The following is a 26,810-nucleotide window of genomic DNA, read 5'->3' on the forward strand; positions in this document are numbered from 1 at the left end:
CGCTATCAAACTGGTTCCCATGCCGCCGCAGCAGAATAAGGCCTGTCGCGCTATAATAAACATATTCGCGGTTGTTATGCACTTTTGCATGTTGGTTGTTGGGTGCATATTTACGACCGGCGTCTATCAATGCAGCTGAACGCCGCCGCCGCGTCGTCGTTGGTCTGCAGCACTCTCTGATGCACACCTATACGCATTTGAATCCTTACAACTGAACTTCGGGTTTGCATGGGGCGAAACCTTGGCTTTCTGTTCACTGGACGTAGTGGGCGCTAGTGCAGAGTGTTTGCTTGCTTGTATCGCATTATGAAAGAGGCCATGTGCTGCCCGGCCGATTATCGATTAGTTTCGTACTGCTTTTTTGTACCACCGCCACCGTCCAACGGCTACCACCGCCGTCGAGCTATGTATATCGCTGCATGATGCCGACTGACTCTTGCTGGTCAAAAAAAAAGCCTAGTAGAGCAGCGGTCTATTACAGAGGTTTCCAAATGGTAGTGTGAATTCTACCTGGAAACTCACTAGATACCTACGCTGTAATAAAAGTCACTAATACATCGAATAATTAAACATATGTTTCAAGCTTTGGCGTTGGTCTGAGTAATTCATTCTTCAAAGTTATGAAATTGGACGTTTACGTACACCCCTACCAATCAGTAGTAGTACGTCAGTACCAACATCACTAAGCCTGCCTCTGTCTCTACCCGTAACTGTATGCAATGTCGTCCGAAAGCTAAGAAGACTACGTAACCTTTGGTGGCAGGTTAAACCAAAGTCTCGGCTTCATACACATTTTTAAACTTTGGTTGGGATGCAGGATCAGGATCAGTAGCTGTTGTTAGTTCAACTGGCTAAGAATAGCACTACAGAGTGCCTGTTCCGGTGGTAGGAGTCCACTAATCATTCATTTCCTTCATTCATTTATTTAGTTCACTTCAAATTCATGATAATACTGAATCAACAATTTGCCGCCATAATACTCGATTTGCAGCTGCAGCTCTCCATCCTCGGTCACGCCCAACACTCGCCAGATCACGCTCCACCTGGTCCGCCCATCGTGCTCTCTGCGCTCCACGCCTTCTTGTACCAACCGGATGGTTAGCAAACACCAACTTTGCAGGGTTGTTGTCCGGCATTCTTGCAACATGCCCTGCCCACCGTATCCTTCCAGCTTTGGCCACTTTCTGGATACTGTGTTCGCCGTAAAGTGCAGCGAGCTCGTGGTTCATCCTTCTCCGCCACACACCGTTCTCCTGAACACCGCCGAAGATCGTCTTTAGCACCCGTCGCTCGAAAACTCCGACTGCTTGCAGGTTCTCCTCGAGCATCGTCCATGTCTCGTGTCCGTGGAGAACCACCGGTCTTATTAACGTATTGTACATGGTACATTTGGTGCGGGGGTGAATCTTTTTTGACCGCAGTTTCTTCTGGAGCCCATAGTAGGCACGACTTCCACTGATGATGCGCCTTCGTATTTCACGGCTCACGTTATTGTCAGCCGTTAGCAAGGAAGTGAGGTAGACGAGTCCACTAATCAGGTGACCCCTAATTCAAGGTGTTATGTGGCCTTATGTTTACCCTGCCTAAGAATGAATGGTTAGGGGGGTCTTATAAAAACCTAATCGCAAACGGTGCCTGTGGAGTACCAGGGTCCCTTCCATAGTATTTTTCCCTTACTGCGGTAACTAGAGCAGGACCTTGTGTTTCTACAAGACAATCAGCTGCCCTTCTTTAATCTCATATTTGAGGCTGAAGTGTATTCTGTGTATCCTCGCCTTTGGCATTTTCCAATTTATACCGATCTGGTTTTATTGCTGCTGTTCTTTGTTGTGCTGCGATCGTAAAAAGTTTAATCTTGCCTAGTTCGGCAGTAGAGCAACGATCAATCTTTGTAAACTTATGCAAAATGGTGATACAGCCCAAGTGGCCTTAGTCCAAGAACCTTACTTTCATAAGGGGAATTTCTATCTAGGAAACCTAGTGAACCCAGTGTTTGCTACTTTCAGAAAAAATGAAATGGCAAACTCGGGTGTCATGCCTCGTGCTTGTCAACAACGCAATCGTTGCTACACTCGTCTCTGAATTAACCACCAGAGATGTGCTGCCACAATTGATGTATCTGATGAAAACCACAACAGGAAATACGTCTATTATTCGGATTATTTACCGCATGATGAACCATCCCCTACGGATGCTTTCCAGAAAGCCATCGCATACTGCACTTTAAAAAACCTTCCGATAATTGCTGGCAGTAATGCTAATGTTCACTATATCAGCTGGGGTAGCTCAGACATTAACTTGAGAGGCTTCAGTTTGATAGAATATTTAACCCTTCAGCGCGCGCGCTGTTGTTGTAAAAAGTATAACACTACCAAAAAACCTCGCTTTTCGTATACAGCGCGAACGCGGTGCAGTTTCGGTTGCTTGATGGCACGCGTCCTGGACGGTTATATAGATCCTGGATTACTTAACATAGGCAACCGCCCAACCTTCATAGTATCGGCTAGAGAGGAAGTGTTAGTCATAACGCTTTGCTCTTGCAGAATTAGTCACGAGTTGACCAATTGGTATGTGTCAGATGATTTTTTTTTATCTGAACGTCACTACATCTTTTTTGAACACTTGAATGTTACTTCGCTTTATCTGATGAGGAATCCTCATTGAGGATGTTCTGGGATGCTTTTTCAGTACACACTTCTCCGGATTTGTGGATATTACATCTTCGGATAAACCTGATGTCTTTTCTTGAAGTTATGATTCTCTGGTTTTGGCTCGGAGTATTGTAACTACCCAATTAACCAATAGCATAGCATAGCATAGCATAGCATGAATACTTGCACAAATCTTGGATGGAGTTGCAAAGTTGAATATATCCATTGACATTGCTGATGTCGCTACCTAGGTCGCTACTATCTACAATGTCATAGACCCACTCAGCTCCACACACCTGGCCAAGTCCTTGCAAGCATTTATAAATCCCTTCATCAACTTAGAAAGAGCCCAGAACTGAAGCAGCTTCCAATAGATGAAAGGATGTTGAAAATAGCGAATTTCCAACTTATATGTAGTTATATAACAAATGTATACATACTGAAGTAAAATTATTAATAAATAAATAATATAAGAAAGATCTCACCAATTGTTTTGTGGTTTTTGTGGTCCCATGTCGATCATCTAATCGTAAGCAAAAAAGCACGGATCAAACAAAAACAATGAAAATGTACACAGATTTGAAAACAATTTACGCTTGAAGAGTCACTAAAAACCGATTCCCGGCGGCTGCTTGGAACGAACTTATCGAATTGTCCACATACAATAGTGGATTTGACTGTACAGGATATGTACGCCATTTTCATAAATGTAAAAAAAGGATTACATTTAAAAGGAACTTTTTCACCAATTTTGAAACATCTTCGTCGAAGAAACATCGCTTGCCCTTTCCGGTCACGGGGAAGAAGTGTCCCAGTAATGGTTTGCGTCACGATAATCCGGTGGATGTTCGCTCGCTTGCGCCATCCCATTACGATCACGATTACCATGAGCTTTTCGTTAGCCATACACTTTTTCCTCCATCTTCTTCAGGACGTAACTCCCGTCGTGGAACTCTGATCTTCATTCTATTCCAGAGTTCGTAATCACTTTCACCGAAAAAACACACTTTTCAGTTTCCTTCCAAACAACGCGCCTATTTAATTAATGTTTGAAACTGAAATACTAATAACAGTCCAAAACGGCAGAATCAGCTTCCAAATTTCTTCAAAATACTGACAGGCGGAAGGCAAAAACACAGCACGAGAAAATTCCACGCCTATATTCGCGCGCGGCACACTACGATTCATTGTAACTACCCAAGTAACCAATAAGCAATTAAAATGGCATTCATTCGGCACTATATTAGCCTTCACAGCAGATCATTAAATGCTAATTTGCCGTATATGCGCCATTAGTGCTAATCAAATGCAGGTTTTGGCCCGATATACGGCTGATTAAATGCTTATCCCTCCTATCCCCCAGATTGTCAAAAATAAAAACAAATATTTCCCTTGCTCATTTTACGGCTTCTCTTTCTCTTCTTTTTTCTCACACTCCTGTGGAACTTTTGAGACTTGTGGCACGTTCTGAACTGCTGTTGCTGGTTTTTCCTGCTTTCGGCCAAATTGAGATGCGATCTCTCGATCCTCGGGTTGACGATGGTGATGACATGCGAAAGATTATGGCTTCTACAACCGTGACACGTAAATTAGAAAGTGGAAATGTTTTGTGGTTTTAGCACCACTCATCTCTCTTGGTAAAACTGCAATAAAGTAGCAGTTAGGATGCCTGTTGACCAAAACATACCGTGCATTTGAAATGCTACGAAACTGCTGTTAGATTTTAAGTTGCATTTGAATTGTTAATATTGGGCAGTTTAACAGTCGAACTGCTATGATACGGCAGTAAGCAGGCCCAATGCAGATATAAAACAGAAATACGGCTTATTCAAATGCTTAATGGTTACCTGGCAATCGATAGAGTAGGCACTAAATAGCTTCACTTTTTTTCGAATCTCCTGGGGTAGCTGTGATATATCTTATTAGAACGCATTGTCGTTCATCACATCTGTGACGTTCATCTGGCTAATGTGCCTCTTCAGGTGAACCAACATGCCTACAAATTTGGTAACTCCACTGTGACTCTTATACAAGGTTGTTTACGATATCGAGGAGGCAATCCTGCTTGGATGTTTTCTTAGTTATTGAGAGTGCCTTTGACAACGTGCCTTTCGAAGCCATGTTGGAAGCCACACGACTTCATGATATGTCCCCAATGATTACAAAACACCAAGTACATTAAAATCAACATTTCTTCTCTACATTGCGTCTAGTAGCGATTAGGAAATTTAGTGTTTGTGGATGCCTCAAAGAGGGAGTCTTGTCACAACTTTTGTGTAATCTCGTCGCAGATGCGCTATTGAGACAACTCAATAGTAGCGGTTCTCCTGCTGATGGGTTTGCTGACGACTACTTAACATTGTTAGTTTTATGTGCATCAGCATCCCTTTCGACCTGATACAAAACGTTCTTTCATTAGATAGTTAAGAGTTGATGTCGCCAATATGGTCTTTCGGTAGATCCGAGTATAACTTCTATTCACGAAGAAGCAAAACCGTAATGGTGTTTGAATTTTGTGTCTTTTTGATTCTGAAATTGATTCAATTGAACAGGTAGAGTATGTTGGTTTTATTATTGATTCCAAGCTTCCCTGGGCATCTTGTATGATGACAAAAGGGTTGAAGTGAGAACAATCTAGTTAAAGGTATGCGGGGGGGTTAAAATCCACCAAACAGGTAACCCCAATCCAAGGTGTTAGGCAACCCGTGCTGATGGAGGAATGGTTTAGGATGGAGGGGTTTAAAACATGCTCGATCTTTAACGGAGACCGTAGCGTGGGTAGATCTCCTTTTTGGGTTGCGTTGCAGCGAAAGATCTACCAAACCGAACCCTAGTCCTAACTGCTTCCTTCCAACTATTGGAGCCGCATAATTTAGAATCAAAGGAAAACACTTTGGTCGCAGACAGACGTTCTAGCTCGAACAAATTTATTCAAATTTTCTATGTAAATTTTCACTAGTGACACCTAGGCAACCGATTGCCACAGTACAGCCGCGTGCAGTTGACAGTTTGAGAAACCACGTGCTTCCAGCCGCTTTTTTTATTTTTTTATTTTTTTTAAATCTGTTTTACCGACATTTTTAGCCCTAGGCTAGTTCATCTCGGGACCCACGCTTTACTTCCCTTCCGAAGGAAGAACTCATATTTTGCACATTTTTAATAAGAAAAAAACAACCCAAAAATTCTTTCTCAACGTTTTTTTGACATATCATATGTAGGCGAGAAACAGTAAAAAATTCAGCTCAATCGGAGCATTGAATCCGGAGAATGAGGTGTGTGAAGTGAGCGACTTTGCTTAAATTTGTAAAAGTGGCGCCAAACAGGCAACTGCATCGTAGTTCTGCGACCCGGATCGTTTTCGGAATTCCCCTCTACCGAACCACCGCCGCAGGCGGCAGACGATACGTTCGTCTGGGACAAATTTGGCCTATGCTGTGGGCCTATGTTACGAGAGAACGGAGCATAGTTAAATCCTTGAGAAAGGCACAATATAGTGACCGAAACGTCGGATGAAGACTTAACAATCTGTTTTTGAGTTTTCTTCCAAGACTGAAAGCCATAACCTCAAAACAGACTTTGCTTAAAAATAGAACAAAAATCGATTTCAAATCATCAACCTTGTATGGAAAGTCGAAAAAAATTCCGCTCTACTGTAATTATTTTCCTTCGCGTTTTCGAACTCAGGGCATGATTCTACACCAAAAACGATCATCAGCTTACCGAGTTCAAAAATGCTGTAAACCAGTGTTATTAGCGTGCAACACGTGCGGTCTTTTCCCGCCATCCGGTTGGAAGACGACCGTGGTGACAGTTGTTGGTCGCAACGCACAGGTGAGGCAGCGATTGAATATGAACGTCGCTAACGCCATCTGTTCGCTGATTGCCACTTGGCAATTTGTGGCGGCCATGTTTTTACACAAGCTGCTGAGTCAAACTTGAACGTCTGTCTGCGCTTTGGTCCTTTTTATATTTCAAACCTTGTTGAAAGTGTTAGGTCTCGGTTTGGTAGTAGTCGAGATAGACCTTGAAACAAGGAAAATGGGTTAGTATTCCTAATCTTTTATTGTTCATTGGTTTGACACAGTAAGGACTATGGTTCCGATGCATGGTCAATGGGGTGGGGTCTCCAGTTAGCCTAGTGGTTAAGGCTATGGATCGCCAATCCAGAGACGGCGGGTTCGATTCCTGTCCCAGTTGAGTCATTGTCCTTGCCTCACAAGATACAAATTCATGCAATGGCAGACAAATAATGCCCATAATGGCAAATAATAACTGTGGAAGTGCTCAAATAACACTAAGTTGAAGAGAGGCAGGCCATGTTCCAGTGAGAACGCCGTGCCATAAAGAAGAAGAAGAAGAAGAAGAAGAATGGTCAATATCGGTATCATTTCTTGACTTTTTCGTTAAGGAATCCGATTTTGACTGAAAAAGGAGCGTGTTAAAAGCGGAAACTATCAATCAGAATCCTTCCTTGCGATTAAGTTGAAAATAACTTCTCAATAGTGATAAAGTAATACGACATGCACTATACAAGGACTACGGTGTATGCCAGTAAGCGCAAGCTTCTGGCTAGTGTTGCTACGTCCATACTTAGGTATGGCGGCCCGGCGTGGGGCACCGCGTTAAGTACTGAATGCTACCGACGGAAGCTGGAAAGTACTTACACGCTTATGTGCCTGAGGGTTGCGAGCGCGTACCGTACCGTGTCACACGACGCCCTCTGCGTCATTACTGGTATGGTGCCTATCAGCATTCTTATCAGTGAGGACATGGAGTGCTTCGAAATGCGCGGCACAAGAGGCATACGCAGGACTGCCAGGATGGCCTCTATGGTCAAATGGCAGCGCGCGTGGGACAGTTCCACCAAAGGAAGGTGGACCCATAGGTTGATACCGAGGGTAGATAGTTGGATTAATAGGCGCCATGGGGAAGTTACATTCCACCTGACACAGGTCCTTACAGGTCACGGTTGCTTCCGACAGTATCTACACCGTTTCGGGCATGCGGATTCTCCCGAATGCCCAGTGTGCAATGGTTTAGAGGAAACGGCGGAACACGTTTTCGCACAATGCGTGACCGCATGCTTGCCACATGCGGGGAGGACACAACTCCGGACAATTTGGTCCAGAGGATGTGTAGGGATGAGTTTGGCTGGAACGCCGTTTCAACGGCTATTACCCATATCGTCTGGGAGCTACAGAGGAGTTGGCGCGTGAATTCGGAGAATGGCTAGTCCAGATGCAGTACAAGAGGTGGTCCAGGGGTTCGAAGTCGGCTTCGTAGGTCATACCGGTGCCCTGCGGTCGAGATCGACCCTTACAGCGATTAAGTGGCCGCGGAGAGGAAGTCCCGGTAGCGGTGCTGTCGTGGCGTCGGTCTACTGGGTTGGAAAGGGGTTCCCGGCAAGGGTCGGGGTAGGTGAGACCCTGCTGTCTGCAACCTACGGATGCATCTGATAGGGCCTGAAGGGTAGTGAATCACTACTAGTGATACCCTTCCTTACGGGCAGGTCAGATCGGGTTGCATGTGGGCATCAGTTCTTGATGTCCGCTCAGAAGTAGGGCGCGGGCGGGGTTGACCCTGCCCGCCTTCCGAGGACAAAGGGAGTGGTGAGGACCACTCGGGAACTGGCTAAGCGCCAGCAGGTTACCGTGATGGACTCTCCAAAGCGAGTCATCGATGTTCGTTGCTGCAGGCTACGCAGCTAACCTTGAGGGTGCAATGTGCACTGGTCCCTCTCTGAAGCAATACCTTCTTGGTGGGTCTGGAGAGACGTAGAGTTTGGCGACCATAGGAATGTGTTTAGTGGGTCGAGGAGAGAGTAGTCCTGGCTTCTACTATTGTAGTAGAAGACGGCCTCAGCCCCACACTATCCTAACCTTCCTGTTAGGGTGTCTGTTTGCAGATTATCCCCCTATGGTTTAGAAGGAAAAAAAAGGACACGGGATCACAATAGACCAAATATTGGTCGCAGTGGTTATGCCCCGAACAGAGTGCTCGACGCTCGTGTTTATGGCGATGGCACAAATAAACCAAACAAAAATATGTTCAACGCTAGGTTCAGCGTTATTCCAAAGTATGTAAAGTATGGTCGAGCACGGAACACTTATTCGCCAGTTCATAAACACAAAAATAAGCAAAACTGCATTCCCAAGGTAATCTATACAGACATCACAAAAGTTTATGAAATATCTAAAACGTAGATAATGTCTCAGTTTAGGCGTTACGCCAAGCAAACATAGAATAATATTAAAATTCACCTTCCTTGAAGATTTTTATCAATTGTTGAGAGACTGTTTGTGAACCACTGGCCTCCACGATCTTCGATAACGGTTCTCCTGCTGCTACTGCCTCCCGCTGTCATTCTGTGCAATTTTCAAAAGAAGCTTTTGGAATGTTTTCTATGCCTATGTTTCTTTCGCCCTTCTTCAACTCCAGCGAAGCTCATGATGATGTAAAGTCAAACTTGGCGGCCACGTGACCTGCACCATCCGGGTGACCTATAAAGAATTTCCTTCAGGAGGAGAACCGATTATGCTGCGGTGGTGTTGATTGATTGAACGGTATGCTGTAATGTAGATTGCCAACGTGCCGCCGGGAGCTTTTCTTCAGCTCTTGGACGTAGCTCTCGTTCGTATTGTCTGGCGAGGGACGGCTCCGACGACGACGACGTGTCGATTGCGATGCACAGTAATCAGCGCGTGCGGGGGCGTTAGTTCACGCGAGTCCAATCAACGCGCTCAATACAAAGTGTAGCGAGCGGTTGGTGGTGTATTTTTTGTATGGTGCAATCATCTAGGAGCGCGTTCCTACCTCTCTCTACCTACAGCTCCATGATCGATTCCTGGAAAGCGCAATTTCGCAGCAGGGTCTGTCTTGTCTACGTCGGGGACGACGATCATGAAAGCAGCCGTGCGGCGATGACAACAGGAACAATGTGCATCACGATCTTTAACCTTTGACGCTGAGCTACGATGGTAGTAGGATGGCAGTGCAGTTTGTTTCGTTGCAGCTCTTCGCATGGAAGACCTTTTGGGAGCTCCGTGTTTGGCAAATGAGGGGAGCGCTAATGTGGGAAAAAGGTGCCTGCCAAGCGTGTAATAGCACATTGTGTTGTTTGCCGTAGAGTTTGGATACTCTTACATAAACGCTTATTTATGGCGGAGGGCCAGGAGTTCAAATTGATGGAAAATTCCCTAAGATTAAGAATTATTAGTTGAATAGATTTACAACTTCATTTCCAATTTTTTCGAACTTTATAGATTGGCGAAATACATTAACACGAATAAATATTTGTACATTTGTTATAAAAGTGCATAGTTCAATATAGGGGGATGAAATTGATTATGGTCGCGCAGTGTAGACCATGGACTTCAATACATTTGGGCTAGTTCAAGCGGATATCGGCTAAATCGCTTCTTCGCATAGGTTCGTTCTATTACCGGGTTACGGATAACTTACACGCCCGGGATCAATAGATTGATTTCATTACTGCAAAGTGGAACTGAAAAGAATATTTCATGTAAATATTATCGCAAAGGTTTGCTCGTGTACTGCCTGTAAAGTGTGTTTAACGATCTTTCCTATATTTTATATCTGCGCTCTATGCGCTATATCTGTCTAAGAGAGTTCTTCAAAGAAGCCCCATATCGTTGTTATTGCTGTTGCTTATAAGCTTAAGCGATTGTTCAAACCACGTAAATCAAACTGTAGACATCTTTAGTAAGTATGTTACATCCCCCAAAAAATCTGTAATTTATGAACGAAGTTGAAATTTTACTGAAGCCGTTTAACTACTCAGGCCAAACATGTCTAAAGGTCCTATCTGCAGAAAAGAGGCTCTCTTTGATTTCCCTCTCTTTCTTTAATATCTCAGCTGTTTATTTGTATTATGATTGTCTCCTTGCATTAAAAGATGGTCAAAATAGTCTTCTTTTGATTTGTACTGCAAAAATAGTTGAAAAATGTACCATTATTTTGCAATAATTGAAAGAGAAAGTGAACAAAGAGAGCCTCTCAAATGCAGATAGGACCTATTGAAATGTTTGGCCTGTACTTTCCGTTACATACTTCACTACCAAATCAATCACACTGTGCCCATTTCACCTGTCGTTTCACACCAAATCGTAAAAGTTGTGATTGCAAATTTTATCTCTTTATTAAACCTGGTTTATCTGCTTGCACGCATAACACGCAGCCTACCGTCGATCCCTTGAGCATCGCAGGGAGCGGTTACCACCGTCGCCTGCCTGCCGCTATTACTCAGTCGTGAGATTGAGATCCAAATCGAATCACGCATCTACCCATAAAAATCAGCATTGATTTAAAGCACGCCGGTTTAGTTCCCTGCAAAGTCGATTGGTTGTTTCGCTGTCGCAGTGTTTTTTTTTGCGCGAGCCCCCAAAAAACAACACTTTCAACATCTTAGCTTTCAACCTTTGCAGTTATGCAACGGCAAACTTGGTACGTCATTTGTTGACTTGCCCGGCCACATCGATCACCCACCAAATGTACCGAACGACCGATTGGGCCGCCCTACTAGCGGCTTGAATTGGTGCGACTTTTAAAAGAAATACATAGGTAGGTGCTTTTGCACATTTTCTTTCTTCTCGCGTAGACGGTGAGGTCGTGGGGCGAGTCATTGGTTCGTGTTCGTCCATTTTCACCAGCAGGGGCTTGGTTGATGGATGCTCATAATTGGAACTAGTTTTCGCACGATTCGGCGGGTCCAGCCCAACCGACACAGAAACATCATCTCAGGGTTGGTTGAGTCTGAACTAGAGGAATTTTTATTATTACGTTTTCGAGTAAACTTGTACCTTCGGGCTGGTAATTGGATGTAAAGCATAGCACAAATAGCAGCGCTACACAGTGGATTTATAAAAACTGTTTCAAAGATTGGGATCAGAAATTCTCTACCCAAAATATAAACAAACAGTTTATCAGTATTCTTCAACCATTGGTGGACAAAATCTCGGCGGAAATTCACCGGTATAAACAGATTTACAAACAGAGGAAATTTAGGAATAATTGCTGGGGTCCACTATTGGTTTGCACTATCGGATCTTCTTCTTCTTCTGTATGGCTCTACGTCTCCACCGGAACTTGGCTTGTCTGTCTTTAACTTAGTGTTCTTGTTCTTTGAGAACTTCCACAGTTATCGATTGAAGGGCTTTCTTGCCTGTCATTGCACGAATTTCTATATTGCGAGTCGAGAAAATTTTCCCGACCGGAACGGAAATCGAACACGCCGTCTTCGGATGCTTTCACGGTTTAATCAATGACAAAGACCGCCAGCTAAGAGTTGTTTGCTTAGTTGGTAGTGAAGCTGGGCACCGTTGTCCTTCTGAATTCAGCTAGATTGAGGAGGTACGACCCGAGCGTCTCTGTACCAAGGAGGTGCGGCTCAAACAGCGTCTGTTCTGGCATACAGCAGCTGAGCATGAAATGCACCTTCAGCGGAAGCTATACCTAAGGTGACAGCCCCACCACGGTGAATAAGGTTATCTTAGGCCAACAACCTACTGTGCTTGAAACCCAAAAACCGTTACAGAAACCGAAAATGAAAGATTACGAACTGATTCAACGGCAACGCTTTTTACCGCAAAACAATTGACAAGAATTGGAACTTGGAATATATTAACCCTAGCCCAGCATGGTAAACCGACACAACTAGCCAATGAGGCACGCCGTATGAAGCTTGAAATCCTAGGACTGAGTTAGGACTGAGCGAAGTCCGTTGGCCGAACTTTGAAGGACACAGATTGGCGTCGAGTCACGCCCACGCTGCGCTCATGAAGTGGGAACCTATGAGGATAATTGAAGCCAGATTCAGAATACGGGTTCAAAACCTTACCATGATCCAATGTTACGCGCCAACCGATGCTGCCGAAATGCTGGACAAAGAAAACTTTTACAGCCAACTGAATGCTGTCGTGGGCAATATTACGAAAGGTGATATCAAGATCCTCATGGGCGACTTCAACGCGAAGGTTAGTTCCGACAACTCGGATTATGGGCACGTCATGGGACGCCATGGTCTCAAAAAAATTGAGCGAGAACGAAGAGCTGTTTGCAGAGTTTTGTGGCAACAATGACTTTGTTATTGGGGGAATCGTTCTTTCCCCATCGACTAGTGCACAAAGTGACATGGGTTTCTCATGATGGCGTCACGGAAAATCAAATCGACCACATCCCAAGTAACAAAATTAATTTTATAATGCTTTTGAAGTATTCTTCAAAACCTGTTCTTTAAAACCATGCATAAACCAAATTGCTCTGAAACACGGCATCAACTCAACCATAAACCCGTCATAAGACCAAAGAGGCCAATCCTGAGATGCTCTTGAAGAGTTGTTTTTAAATTTCTCTTAAAACTTGTTGTACTTCCCAAGTTGTCCTCAAGGCGAATTGCTCTCTCCTATTAGAATTCTTCAAGAGCACGATAGAACGATAATAAATTTGTCAGTGTTGTTGCTGATGCAGCTTTTATGTCGACAGAAAAGTTTGGTGAATTAAATTGAAATTTAAAACAATGAAAATGACACATTATTGTAATCGGGATTAATTTATTGTCCAAATTGGAAATATTTCCGTGGTGTAACAAGGATGCCAAATGCTAAGCAAAATTCATCGTGTTGCAAGATACTTCCAAAAATTGCAACGCGCTTCCATTATAACGCACTAACAAAATATTTAAAAATATTATTCCTGGTCATGCGAACATTGCTCATGAGTTTTCTCAACTTGGCTTCCATTGAAATCTAGGCCGGTGGTCGGTCCATCATCGGTGGTTTTAATCAACATCACCATAAGATCGTCTTAAATTTCTTTCAACTTATGCCAGAGCTTCATGGGTGTGCGGCTAGAGGCGTCAGTCATCTAGACATTTCGTAAGCCTCGGAGTGTGGGTTCGATTACCGCTCCAGTCGGGGAAAACTTTTCGTCAAACGGAAAATTCTCCACTGGGCCACTGGGTGTTATGTGTGTTGTCCGTTGTCATATGTTAGTGCTTGTTCAGTCTGTACAATCTCTGGTTGAAGACGATGTAGTGTCTTTTAAAAGCATAACTCAAGAATACTAGGATTTATAACGTTATCAATGCAGCCTGGTCAAGGGCGTAGCCAGCTTTTTGGCCAGGGGGGGGGCGAGCACTCTTACACTGAAAACCACTTTGCAGTAACAAGGAGTTCAAATACTTCATCATTAAAAATAAAAAATAAAAGTGAAGTATGAAATATGGGTGATTAACAAGAATGGTTCAATTGAAGAATCATATATGATTATAATCCTGAGGAATTCCTCAAATGCCATCATGAATTTGAATTTATGAATTTATGAATTGAATTCGGCAGTTTCTCCAGAATTTTTTTAAATATTTTTCCAGGTAATTTTAATGTAGATATTCCAGAAGAAATTACCTTCGGAAAACTTGCAGTAATTCCGTTGGGAATACCTTCAGAAATTTCTTCAATAATTCCTCCAGAAGTTTTATTACGAATTTCACCATGCATTCTTTTGAGAAGTTCCCCAGTAATTCTTTACAAATATCATTCTTAATTCCACCAGAAATCCGTTTGAGAAGCTCCAGAAAATACTTTAAGAATTTCTCCGGGAATTCTTTCAAAAAATCCAATCAAACTAAGATTCCTTTCCTTGAGGAATACCCTAAGAAATTTTTGGAGAAATTTCTTCGAAAAATGCTGTAATGAATTCCTTCGGAATTACGGGAAAAAAATCTTTGAAAATTTCTAAAGGAATTCCTTCGGAAATTCCTGGAGGAATATCTTTGGAAGTTGCTAGAGGAATGCATTCGGAAATTTTTAAAGGAATCAATTGAAAAATAATTTCAGGAATGTATTTCGAAAATACATGAGGAATTCCACCTGAAATTCCTTGACAAATTCTTCAGAAATTTCTTGAAGAATTCCTTCATTTCCAAAGCTCCTTGAGAAATTCCATAAGACATTCCTTCGAGAGTTCTTCTTCGATTTCCTTTAGAAGATTCTTCGGGAATTCCTTGAGGAATTTCTTTGAAATAGGTTTACAATATTCCTTGAGGAACTCCTTCGGAGTTTTCGTGAGGAATTCTTCCGAAAATTCCTTGAGGAATGCCTTCAAAAATTCTTGGAGGAATTCATCCGGAAATTTCTGTGAGAATTCCTTCCCAAATTCCTGAAGCAATTCATTCGAAAATATTGAAAAAAAAATCACTAAAAGTCTCTTGAGATATCCCTTCTGAAATTCCATAAGGAATTTCTTTAAAAATCTTTCAAAACTTCCTTGAAAAAATATTTCGGAAATTCCTAAAGAATTGTTTTTTGTGATTTTTTTATTTCCTAGAGGAACTCATTCGGAAATTCTTTGAAGAGCTCCTTTAAAAATGCCTTGATAAGGAAAATTCGGAAATTGTTAAGGACAAGGTATTTGGAGTACATTGCTCAAAATTTCTAGAGCACCGTTTTTTAAAACCGTTGAACGGATTTGGATAAAAATGCATCACGCTGTTGACAACCACTGAACAATTAGCGTGATGCATTTTCATCAAAATCCGTTCAACGGTTCTAAAAAACGGTGCTCTAAAAATTTTGAGCTATGTACTCCAAATACCTTGTCCTTAAAGGAGTTCGTTTGGATTTTTTTTTTTTGACATATGTCTGAAATGTCTTACACCCAAACCTTATTTTACGTCCACTATTGGCTCATCGAAAAAAAAATCTACTGCCAAAATAATGATCAAAATACACATTTTTATATTTTTGTACACTTCTCCCAATCACGAAGATGTTTTAAAAAATATAAAACTGTTGAGTTTTCTCATTGTCTTAGCGGTAGAATTTTTTGTCGCTTAGCCAAGCATGGACGTAAAAAAAGGACGAGGTGTATGAAATACCTTCGGAAATTTTGTGAGAAATTGTTTGATAAGTTCGTTGAGGAATTTGTTCGGTTTTTTTATAAATCTTTACGAAATTCCTCAAGGAATTCCAGCGAAAGATCCTTGAGAAGTTTCTACGGAAATTCCTCAAGAAATTTCTTCAAAAATGTATTGCGAAACTCCTTCGAAAACTTGAGAAACTTCTTCAAACATTCCTTCAGAAACACGTTTGGGGATTATGTGAGAAAATCCTAAGGAAATCTTTTGAGGACAACCGTCAAAAATTTTTGGAGGTATTTCAAAGCAAATCCATAAGAAATTTCTTTGGAAATTCCGGGAGGGGGTTCTTTGGAAATTTGTAGAGGAATTCCTTCGGGAATTCAGGAGAAAATCCTTTGAAAATTCCAGGAGAAATTCCTTTGAAAAATCCTGGAGGAAATGCTACGGAAATTCCTGGACAAGCTCCTCCGGAAACTCATGGAGGAATTCTTCGGGAAAATCCTAGAGGAATTCCCTCGGAAATTCTTGGAGGAATTCCTTCGAGAAATCGTGGAAGATTTCCTTCGGGAATTTCTGGAGGAATTTCTTCGGAAATTCCTGGAGTAATTTCTTCGCAAATACCTGGAGAAATTCATTCCTGAAATTTCTGGAGGAATTCCTTCGGTAATTCATGGAGAAATTCCTTCAGAAAATCCTTGAGCGATTCCTTGGCAAAAGTCCTGGAAGAATTCCTTCTGAAATTTATGGAGGAACTCCTTCGGAAATTCGTGAAGGAATTCTTGGAGAAATTCTTTCCTCGACATTCATGAAAGAATTTCTTTGGAAATTCCGGCAGGAACTCCTTTGAAAATTCCAGGTGAAATTCCTTTGGAAATCCCTGGAGGAATTCCACCGGAAATTACTGCAGGAATTCCCTCGGAAATTTCAGGAAGAATTCCTTCGGAAATTGCTGGAAGATTTCCTTCGGAAATTGCTGGAAGATTTCCTTCGGAAATTCCTAAAGGAATTCCTTCGGAAATTTATGAAGGAATTCCTTCGGGAATTCCAGGAGGAATTCCTTCGCAAATTGCTGAAGGAATTTCTTCGAAAATTCCTGGAGGATCTCCTCCGGAAATTTCCGATGAAATTCATCCGGAAATTCATGGAGGAATTTCTTAGGAAATTCCTGGAGGAATTCCTTTGAAAATTCGTGGAGGAATTTCTTCAGAAATTCGTGAATGAATTCTTTCGCAAAATTCCCGGAGGAATTCCTTCGGAAATTCATTGAGAAATTCCTTCGGTATTTCCTGGAGGAATTCCTCCGGAAATTCCTCGAGGAATTTCTTCGGAAATTCGTGGAGGGATTCCGTCGGAAAATATCTGGGGGAATTCCTTTGGGAATTCATGTAAGAATTCCTTCGGAAAATTCTTTAGAAATTCCTTCGCAAAATTCCTGGAGGAATTCATTCGGAAATTCATGGAGGAATTCCTTCAGACATTCATGGAAGAATTCCTTCGGAAATTCCAGGAGGACATCCTTTAAAAATTCCAAGAGGAATTCCTTTGAAAATTCCTAGAAGAATTTCTTCGGAAATTCTTGGAGGAATTCCTCCGGAAATTCCTCGAGGAATTTCTTCGGAAATTCGTAGAAGAATCCCGTCGGAAAATTCCTGGAGGAATTCCTTCAGAAATTCCAGGAGGAAATTCTTTGAAAATTCCAAGAGGAATTCCCTTGAAAATTCCTGGAAGAATTCGTTTGGAAATCCCTGGAGGAATTCCTCCAGAAATTCCTAGAGTAATTCCTCCAGAAATTTGTGGAGGATTTTTTCCGAAATTTACTGGAGGAATTTCTCCGGAAGTTCCTGGAGGATTTCGTTCCGAAATTCCTGGAGGAATTGCCACGGAAATTCCTGGAGGAATTCTCTCGGAAATACATGGAGGAATTCATTCGGAAAATCCTGAAGGAATTCCTTCGCAAAATTCCTGGTGGAATTACATCGGAAATTCATGGAGAAATTCCTTTGGAAATTTCCAAAGGAATTTCTCCAGGAATTGCCGACAGAATTTCTCCTGGAATTTCTGAAGGAATTCCTCCTGGAATTTAAAAAAAAATCATTCAGGAATTTCCAAAAGAGGTTCTCCAGGAATTTCCGAAGGAATTTCCAAAGGAAATCCTCCAGGAATTTCCAATGGAATTCCTCCGGTAATTTTTAAGAAATTTCTCCAAAAATTTCTGAAGGAATTCCTCCAGGAATTTCCGAAATAATTGCTCCACGAATTTCAGAAGGAATGCATCCAAGAGATTCCGGAGGGATTTCTCCAGGAATCTCCGAAGAAATTCCGAAAGAATTCCTGCAGGAATTTCCATGAATCTTCAAACGAATTCGTCCAGCAATTTCCGAAGGAATTCCTCCCGGAATTTCCGAAAGAATTCTTCCGGGAATTTTTGAAAGAATTTCTAACGGAATTTGTAAAGAAATTCCTCCATGAATTTTCGAGGGAATTCCTCTTGGAATTTCCAAAAATGAAATCCAAAAAGACTTTCCAAAAAAAATTCTGTAGGAATTTCCGAAGGAATACCCCCAGGAATTTCCTAAGGAATTGTTCCAGTTATTTCCGAAGAAATTATTCCAGCAATTTCCGAAGCAATTCCTCCTGGAATTTCCAAACGAATTCGTCCAGTAGTTTCCGAAGGAATTCCTCCAGGAATCATAAAAAGCATTCCTCTAAGAAATTTAGAATGATTTTTTCCAGGAATGTCCTAAGGAATTCATCCAAGGATTTTTTCAGGAATTTCTCTATAGATTTCTGAAAGAATTCCTCCAGAAATTTCCGGAGGTATTCATCCAAAATTTTTCGAGAGAACTTCCCATGGAATTTCCGAAGGAATTCTTTCAGGAATTTCCAAACAAATTCCTTCAGGAATTTCCGAAGGAATTCCTTCCAGGAATTTGCGAAGGGATTCCTCCAAGAATTCTGAATTTTTTTAAGGAATTCTTCCAGGATTTTTTAAAGGAATTGCTTCAAGAATTTCCGAAGCAATTCCTTCCGGAAATTCCGAAGCAATTCCTCCCGGAATTTCCGAAAGAATTCCTCCAGGAATTCCTAAAGAAATTCATTCTGGAATTTCCGAATGAATTCCTCCAGGAATCTCCAAAGGAATTCGTCCAGCAATTTCCGAAGGAATTCCTTCCGGAATTTCTGAAAGAATTCCTTGAGAAATTTCCGAAAGTAGTCATCTAAGATTTTTCGAAGAACCTCACCAAGGAATTTTCGATGGAATTCCTCCAGTAATTTCCGAACGAAGTCCTTCACGAATTTCCGATGGAATTTCTCCAGAAATTTCAGAAGGAATTCTTCAGGATTTTGCGAAGGGATTCCTCCAAGAATTTTGGAAGGAATTCCTCCAGGAATTTCCAATGGAATACCTCCAACAATTTCCGATGGAATTCCTTCAGGAATTTCCGAAAGAATTCCTCCAGGAACTCCTAAAGGATTTTCTCCTGGAATTTCCGAATGAATTCCTCCGGGAATCTCCAAAGGAATTCGTCTAGCAATTTCCGAAGGAATTCCTCCCGAAATTTCTGAAAGAATTCCTCCAGGAATTTTTAAAGGAATTCCTAATGAAATTTCCGAAGGAATTCCTCCCGGAATTTCCGAAAGAATTGCTTCAGGATTTTTCGAAGGAATTCTGCTAGGAATTTCCGACGGTAATTCTCCAGGAATTTCCAAAAAAAATCTAAAAAGAATTTCCGAAAAAAATCCTCCAGGAATTTCTGAAGGAATTCCTCCAGGAATTTCCGAAGGAATTCCTCCAGGAATTTCCAAAAGAATTCGTCCAGCAATTTTCGAAGGAATTCGTCCAGTAATTGCCGAAGAAATTATTGCAGGAATTTCCGAAGGAATTCCTCCTGGAATTGCCAATGAAATTCGCCCAGCAATTTCCGAAAGAATTCCTCCAGGAATTCCTAAAGGAATTCCTCTTGGAATTCCAAAGGAATTCGTCCAGCAAATTCCGAAGGAATTCCTCCCGAAATTTCTGAAAGAATTCCTCCAGGAATTTCCGATGGAATTCCTCCTGGAATTTCCGAAGGAATTCCTCCAGGAATTCCGCTAGGAATTTCCGAAGGAATTCCTGCAAGAATTTCCAAAAAAATCCAAAAAGTATTTCCGAAAAAAATCCTCCACGACTTTCCGAAGGAATTCCTCCAGGAATTTTCAATGACATTCCTGCCGTGAGCAGCATAGTTGTCCCATGTTGATAAGGATTCCCATAGAACATGGGACAACAATGCTGCACACGGCAGATTCGTCCAGCAATTTCCGAAGGAATTCCTCCAGGAATTTCCAAAAGCATTCCTCCAGGAAGTTTGGAATTATTTTGTCCAGGAATTTTGTAAGGAATTCACCTAAGGATTTCCTCACAAATTTCTCTATGGATTTCTGAAAGAATTCCTCCAGGAATCTCCGAAGGTATTCATCCAAGATTTTCCCAAGGAATTGCCCAAGGAATTTCCGAAGGAATTGCTCCAGGAATTTCCGATGGAATTCTTTCAGGAATTTGCGAAGGGATTCCTCCAGGAATTTTGGATGGAATTCCTTTAGGAATTTCTAAAGGAATTCATCCAGGTATTTCCGAAGGAATACCCTCAGGAATTTTCGAAGGTTTTCCTCCAAGAATTTCCGAAGGAATTCCTGCATACATTAAAAAAATACGAGGATGCAGGAGAATTTTATTTTTACTAGTCAAAAACAGCTCTGATCATCTAAGTTTTTCGGTTAAGTTAGAATATAGTTGATCGGTCAGGGGGGGGCCACGGCTTGGCACTGCACCGCGTCGCGGTTGGGTTTCCGGGTAGGTGTTCTTGATTGGCAGCAATAATGGAACGATGAGAATCAAAATCTGTTGTTTGAGTTTTTTCTTGTATTTTTCATGTATCAAACTGTTCTTATGCGAGAACAGTTGCTCTTGATCAAGAACGGATGATTTGAGATAACTACAAGAACCTTATAAAACTGATATTAAGTTCAACATTTCTTGTTGTGTTTATGGTTTTCTGAACTGCACCTCAAGTATTCTTGGAGATGTTTTTAAAACCACATATGGACGAAGAATAGTTGTGCTCAGCTTAAACTCCGATAAGATCAACTAGAATATGCAATGTTCCGATAAAACTATCATAAAAACAAATAAAACCAAATAGAATTAAGATTGTTACTTGGGATCTGCATCAGCCGAAAATGGAGACGGAGCCTTCTTGATGTGCGGAACAAACGTAGCGTCGATATTGCGTCCGACTATCAGCTCCTAATCGGCGAGATGCGGCTGCGATTGCTAGGATCCATCGACAGGAGGAGAAAATCGACCGTCGGTTCAACACAAGCCAACTGGAAGAGGAGCTAGAGAACCATGCTAGGGATGTTCTGGAAGGTGGAAGCGTAGAAGATCGATGGAGCGCCATCAGGAACGCCTTGATCGCCACCAGCGTCAATGATTTGGGTGAGCTACGCACCCGGAGAAAGCAGTGGATCACAGATGATACCCGAAGGAAGATAGAGGAGCGAAGGAACACCAAAGACGCGATACTGCGAGCGAAAACACGAGGAGCCAAAGCCGTAGCCCGTCAGCGCTATTCGGCAGGAAGTGAAACGCTCATGTAGACGGGACAAAGGAGCGTGGGCGGACTCTTTAGCTGCAAACACCGGCGAAATCCGTCTCCTCTACGATGTTTTACGTCGCCTTGGTGGGACTGAGATGAATGCTACGATGCCCGTGAAAGACACGTCTGGACAGTTATTGACCGACCCGGCTTACCAGTTGAAACCCCAAGTTTCGGTCACGCCCTCAACACCTCAGCATGATCGTAGCCAAGGGTTCGACGCATCACCCGCGTCAACACCGAAGCTCCATTAGTGCAGGAGATAGAAACAGCCATTCGTAGCATGAAATCGAACAGAGCCCCGGGGATCGATCGCATATCAGCTGAGATGCTCAAGGCGGACTCCATAGTAACAGCTGCATCAATTATTCTGCAACATATGAGAAATCGCGACATTTCCGGCCGACTGGATGCAAGGTGTCTTAGCAAAGGTGCCCAAAAAGGGTGACTTGACTATATGCGATAATTGGCGGGGTATCATGTTACTGTGCATCGTTCTCAAAGTCCTTTGCAAGGTGATGCAACTCTCAGACGGCAGCAACCAGGACTCCGTGCTGGACGATTCTGTGTGGACCATATTGTCACGCTCCGTATCATGCTGGAGCAAATCAATGAATTCCAAAAATCTCTCTACCTGGTGTTCATTGATTATGAAAAAGCTTTCGACCGTCTCACGAAAACATGTGGTTCAGGCTCACGGGTGTCACCGAGAACATCATTGGCCTCATTGAAGCACAGTACATGTCATTTTCGTGCAGACTACTGCACAACGGTGTCTTGTCCGATCCCATCCGGGTGCTGAATTGAGGCAAGGATATCACCGCTACAGAACCTCATTGTCATCGACGAGATCCTGGTAGATGCGATTGATCGTGAAACAAATCGTGGGTTGCTGTGGCAGCCCATTACCATGGATCACTTAAACGTCTTTGAATTGGATGATGACGTTGCTCTTCAAGCTCAACGGCGCTCGGATATGCAGAGCAAGCTCGATGATCTTGCCAATCGCTCCTCAACGGCAGGTCTTACTATCAACGTCAACAAGACCAAATCGTTGGATGCAAACACGGTCAACCGTTCCAGCTTTATGGTAGCTAGGCAAGCAGTGGAGAATGATGAAAGCTCCCAATATCTTGGTAGCCAAATCGCGACCGATGGCAGCACCAAGATCGACATAAGGTGCACGGATCAAGAAGGCGAGGGCTGCTTTTGCGAGTTTAAGAAATGTATGGGAAAACAATCAGATTAGTCGACGCACCAAAATCCGAATTTTCTCGAATGTGAAATCTGTGCTACTGTACGCCAGTGAAACTTGGTGTGTATCAATGGAGAACACTCAACGGCTGCAGGTCTTCATCAATAGATACCTACGGTATATGATTCGGGCAAGGTGGCCTATAAATTAGATCAACAACGTGGAGCTGCAACGTCGAAGTCATCAAAAGCCGATAGCGAAAGAAATTTGGGAGCGAAAGTACGGAAACGAAATTTGCAAGCAAGCGTTAGATTCGAACCCACTAGAACATTGCAGCAGAGGCAGGCCAAGAGGCACATGGCGGCGCAGCCTCAGCAAGGAAATGAAGGAAGTCGACAGAAATTTGACCTGGCCACTGGTCAAGGCCATGGCGGGCAATCGCTCAAGATGGAGACCTTTCAATTCTGTCCTTTTCACTACACATGCTTAAGCTTTAGCTTAGCGCAGTGGCGATATCGTAACCAAAGAGGTAAAACCGAGGTGCGATTATGACTAGTTGAAAATAACTTATTAAATTCGTCAAAACAAAGCATGTTAACAACTTGTCAAAGTTTGCTTATGCCATAACTTCTTTTCTGTTTTGTATGAAAATCAATGAACTTCGTAATCTATTTTACAAAAAAAATGCACACTATTGTAATCTCCACATAAAGTAAGCCTGAGCCTTATTGATCGATCGATCGGTGGCCTCATGTGCAGTGTACACAATGCACATACTCGATAGGTGGCGTCCAGTTGCGCGGGCTCCATTCATTATACCTACTGTGCTGTAGGATTCGCTACGGAGTGACTCAAGAAAGCTAGCGAGTCATTAAGCCCGGCACTCATTTGTTGTTACTTTCAATTTGGCTTACAAATAGCAGCTCTATGTAGTCCATTATAGTTGATGCTTTATCAACTTTGACCGTGAACAACCGATTCGATGAGCAGCTTTTGCGGGCCTTTGGTTCGCTAATCCAGGCTCTAGCACCATTGGAGTGGCGTTGCTTGTCCGGCTCTTTGTAACCAACCCCAGTTGGGGCACCGAAATATAAAAGAAACGTCGCAATTTGGTGGCCAAGAAAACGGTACGTTACCTCGTTCGTTCTCACGGTCACCTCGCACGCCGAGACGAGAGAGTTCAAAGGCAGTGATGGATGACCGCCAACAACAACAACAACAACAACGGAACGGAATAATCGCACGTCATCACACCCCATTTGGCGTGACTGGAGCATGCTACTTTTCTAACTTTATATCCAACCGGCAAAATCGGATTAATGATATGGTTGCGTTTTTGTCGTCCCGACGAAGTCATCGTCGTGTCAGCTTCCCCCTTTTCGGAAGCACTTCGCTAAACTAGCAGTGTAATCATCTACCATCATCACCCAGGGAATGGTGTCACGTTTAACATTCTTTCTCTTCATTTTCGCTAGTTTCCCTTTACGATCAGGTCGCGTGTACCCATCACCTCAACACCCCTTTTCTTTCGTCAGCCAGCGTTCAAGTCCCGCGGATGCGGGTAGCCAATCTTATCGCTCACCTGGCTCGGAATTCCAGAAGTGGATAATACAAGCGCAAACAATGTCAGAGTAACAGTTTTTTTTTGTATCCCCCACATTGCGCCGCAAGTAGCTAGTGGCACATGTGCAGACAGATTCCAGGTACTCCCGGAAATCCGACAGAGTTACCTCTGCAACCAATCCGTTTGGAAAGAAATTTACATACAACTTCTATCGGTCGGTGCTGTGGTGACGACGGTTATCTGCCACCATGGGTAAACGACGACGATACGTCGTCGCCGCCAGTCAGACGTTTTGGAAAGCTTTACAAGTTGTGGTGGTCGCAATTGCCCCAACAACCTATATTGGGGTCTGTTGCATAAACATAAATAACCACTAATTGTGTATGCATTTTTCCGATTCTCTCCACTCATGTTGATTTGCAGCTCCTCTTCGGGAAGTGAGCGATAGCTGCAGCTATACACTAAAAAAAAATTCCATATTAAATGTATTAGAAAATGTTATACATTTTTGCCATTTCGTTTTCCTAATGAAGCTTATCTGAGCGTGTAATATTAAGCATAACATACATTGAATAAAAATTATAAGTTTTACCTAATGAATGCTATTCGCTATTTGTAATAGTTTTCATTAGAATTGTCTGATAGTATGTATGCATCAAACCTAATGAAATCTATTACCGAATATTTTGATTGTAAACTTTTCATTTTTTTATTTTTTTTAAAGATATAAAGTTTTGTTTGCGTACATAAATGGTTTATTTATTTATTGAAATCAATATACGCATACAAACAGCCGTTACACATGGTACGTTAAATTTTATCAATTCAAAAGAAATGCCCACCGGGATCGCCGTTCCGGCAGCGGGTGATGCCGCCTTTCGCTAATCGGAACGTCAAGAAGCAGCGAAGTCAGTCGAAATCTCCGCTCCGGCAGCGGATAAACGAGTGACAGTGCCAACAGTTAGCCGGAGTGCCGAGAAGCAGCGGAGCCAACAGAGATGGCCGTTCCGGCAGTGGGTTATGCAACCTTTTGCAAGTCGGAACATCGAGGAGTAGCGGTGCCAGCCGGAATTTCCGTTCTGTCCTCGGTTCTGTCAGCAAAGCTGGTGGCAGTGCCCTCAGTTAGCCGAAGTAGCGGCTGAACCAGCCTGGATCATCGCTAGCACCGCTCTCTGATGGCCGGAGTGATGGAAGCACCGAAGAAATTTACCCGTTTTCTGGCTGGCGTAATACCAATACCTTTGCCGTTTCTGGTTAATGGGAAAAATGAAATTAGACTTAAAAGTGTATGAAAATAGCATTAATCTTACCTATTTGACCTCGACTCCACGAGGCTTTCTTTCAAAACGTAAGTGAACTGCGTCCTTCGCTCGGTCCTTCGCCATTGAAAATATTTTCAAAACCAGCACACAACAAAATTATAACATAAGCCTAATACTTTTTCGCCATTAGACTTAAGAGATAAAATGTATAAGTTTTTGTTATACCTCCAATGAGGCATCCTAATACAGGAAATAAGGTAAGGTTATGAGATACATAAATCGTATGTTATAAATCTAAAAAGCCGTTTCTAATATAAAATATAATTAGATTTTTTTACGTGTACCTACTGGCTTTGTTTGCATTTTTCCATCGTGCCTTTTTCTCCCTGATTACATTCTGCTGTCAGACGATTTGTTTTGAGGTCATGATCTTCACCTGTTCTGTTCGTTGAAATGTAGGCTTCACATGTTTCCTAGCTCTCGGTTGATTTCAGTTGGAAGTGGGACACTGTAACTGGCAGTGCAGAGGCTGAACGGTAGTGATTATGCAGTGCTTGTTTATGTATTCGGGTATCCTGCATAAGCATGTGAGCAATTTTAAATAATTGATGCAAATTGAAAGCATTTCGAATCTGTCAGTTCAAATTAAATTTTAACTGGAAAGGCCCTGTCGGTGGACGCATAATTACCCCATGCAATTTTGTTCGCAATGCTAGGATTTCGCTGCCAATATTGTGTTATTGGATAACCTATAAAAACAGGTAGATTATCCTGGGTGAGAACAACACAGCGTGTTCTGAATAGCGAATTATATTTTCTAGGTTTTGGCCCAATATACTGCTTAAATGCATGACCTTCAAGAACTTCATAAACTACTGTCAAAATAGTAACGCCTTGAATGTAACGCATCATATAAAACTAACCAAAATAGAAATTTCACCCCTCTCACTTCCCTCCACCACACACTCTGTATATTTGTCATCTTGTTCTTTGCTGCATATATTTTGGTGGTTGTGTTTATCTAATCTTTTTTTTCTGATTTCTACTGATTTGATCTCAAGACCCGTCGATTGCGAAGGAGCTGTTGCGCGTTAATAAGCTAAACATGAAACTGTGAAGTGCGCTGATTTTATGTTCTATTTAAGGTTTGCTGTGATTGAGTTACATTTCCTCCCACATTGAATAATTTAGCTTTGGGCGAAGTTGAACTAGGACGACGGCGACAGATAGAGGAAACATCTTCTGCTTCTTCTTTGTGGCTCGACGTTCGCACTGGAACTTGGCTTGCCTCTCTTCAGCTTAGTGTTCTTTGAGCATTTCCACAGTTATTAATTGAAGGGCTTTATTGCCGGGGCCCGTGGCGTAGTTGGTCACACGTTCGCTTCATATGCGGATGGTCATGGGTTTGATTCCCAGCCCCGGCACTTGCAATTTTTCGTCAGTTGCTTTTCCCCCCAGAGCAACTGACATTGACCCTCTTCTGAGCCACCCATGGCTCAAACGGACCCGGATACCTGGATATCGGCGAACTGCTACTCATAATGGACCCCCAATCGGACTGGAAAGGAACAACGGCCATCTATCATCATCCTTGTGCTCATCATTCTACTAGGTAGAAAATAGAA

At 42.5% G+C, this 26,810-nt stretch overlaps 1 protein-coding gene and 1 non-coding gene across 3 annotated transcripts in view; one reads left to right on the top strand and one right to left on the bottom strand.

Moving 5' to 3' along the window:
- The window catches only part of LOC109405798 (lissencephaly-1 homolog), a 244,991-nt gene that overhangs the window by 171,997 nt on the left and 46,184 nt on the right, over positions 1-26,810 (bottom strand). The gene's annotated exons all lie outside the window — the stretch shown is intronic.
- Positions 22,855-23,031, top strand: LOC134284336 (U4 spliceosomal RNA). Its single transcript, XR_009995768.1, has one exon. It is a non-coding gene; the product is annotated as a U4 spliceosomal RNA (small nuclear RNA).

Source organism: Aedes albopictus, chromosome 3 (genome assembly GCF_035046485.1).
Source record: "Aedes albopictus strain Foshan chromosome 3, AalbF5, whole genome shotgun sequence".
In the NCBI taxonomy this organism is placed as follows: domain Eukaryota; kingdom Metazoa; phylum Arthropoda; class Insecta; order Diptera; family Culicidae; genus Aedes; species Aedes albopictus.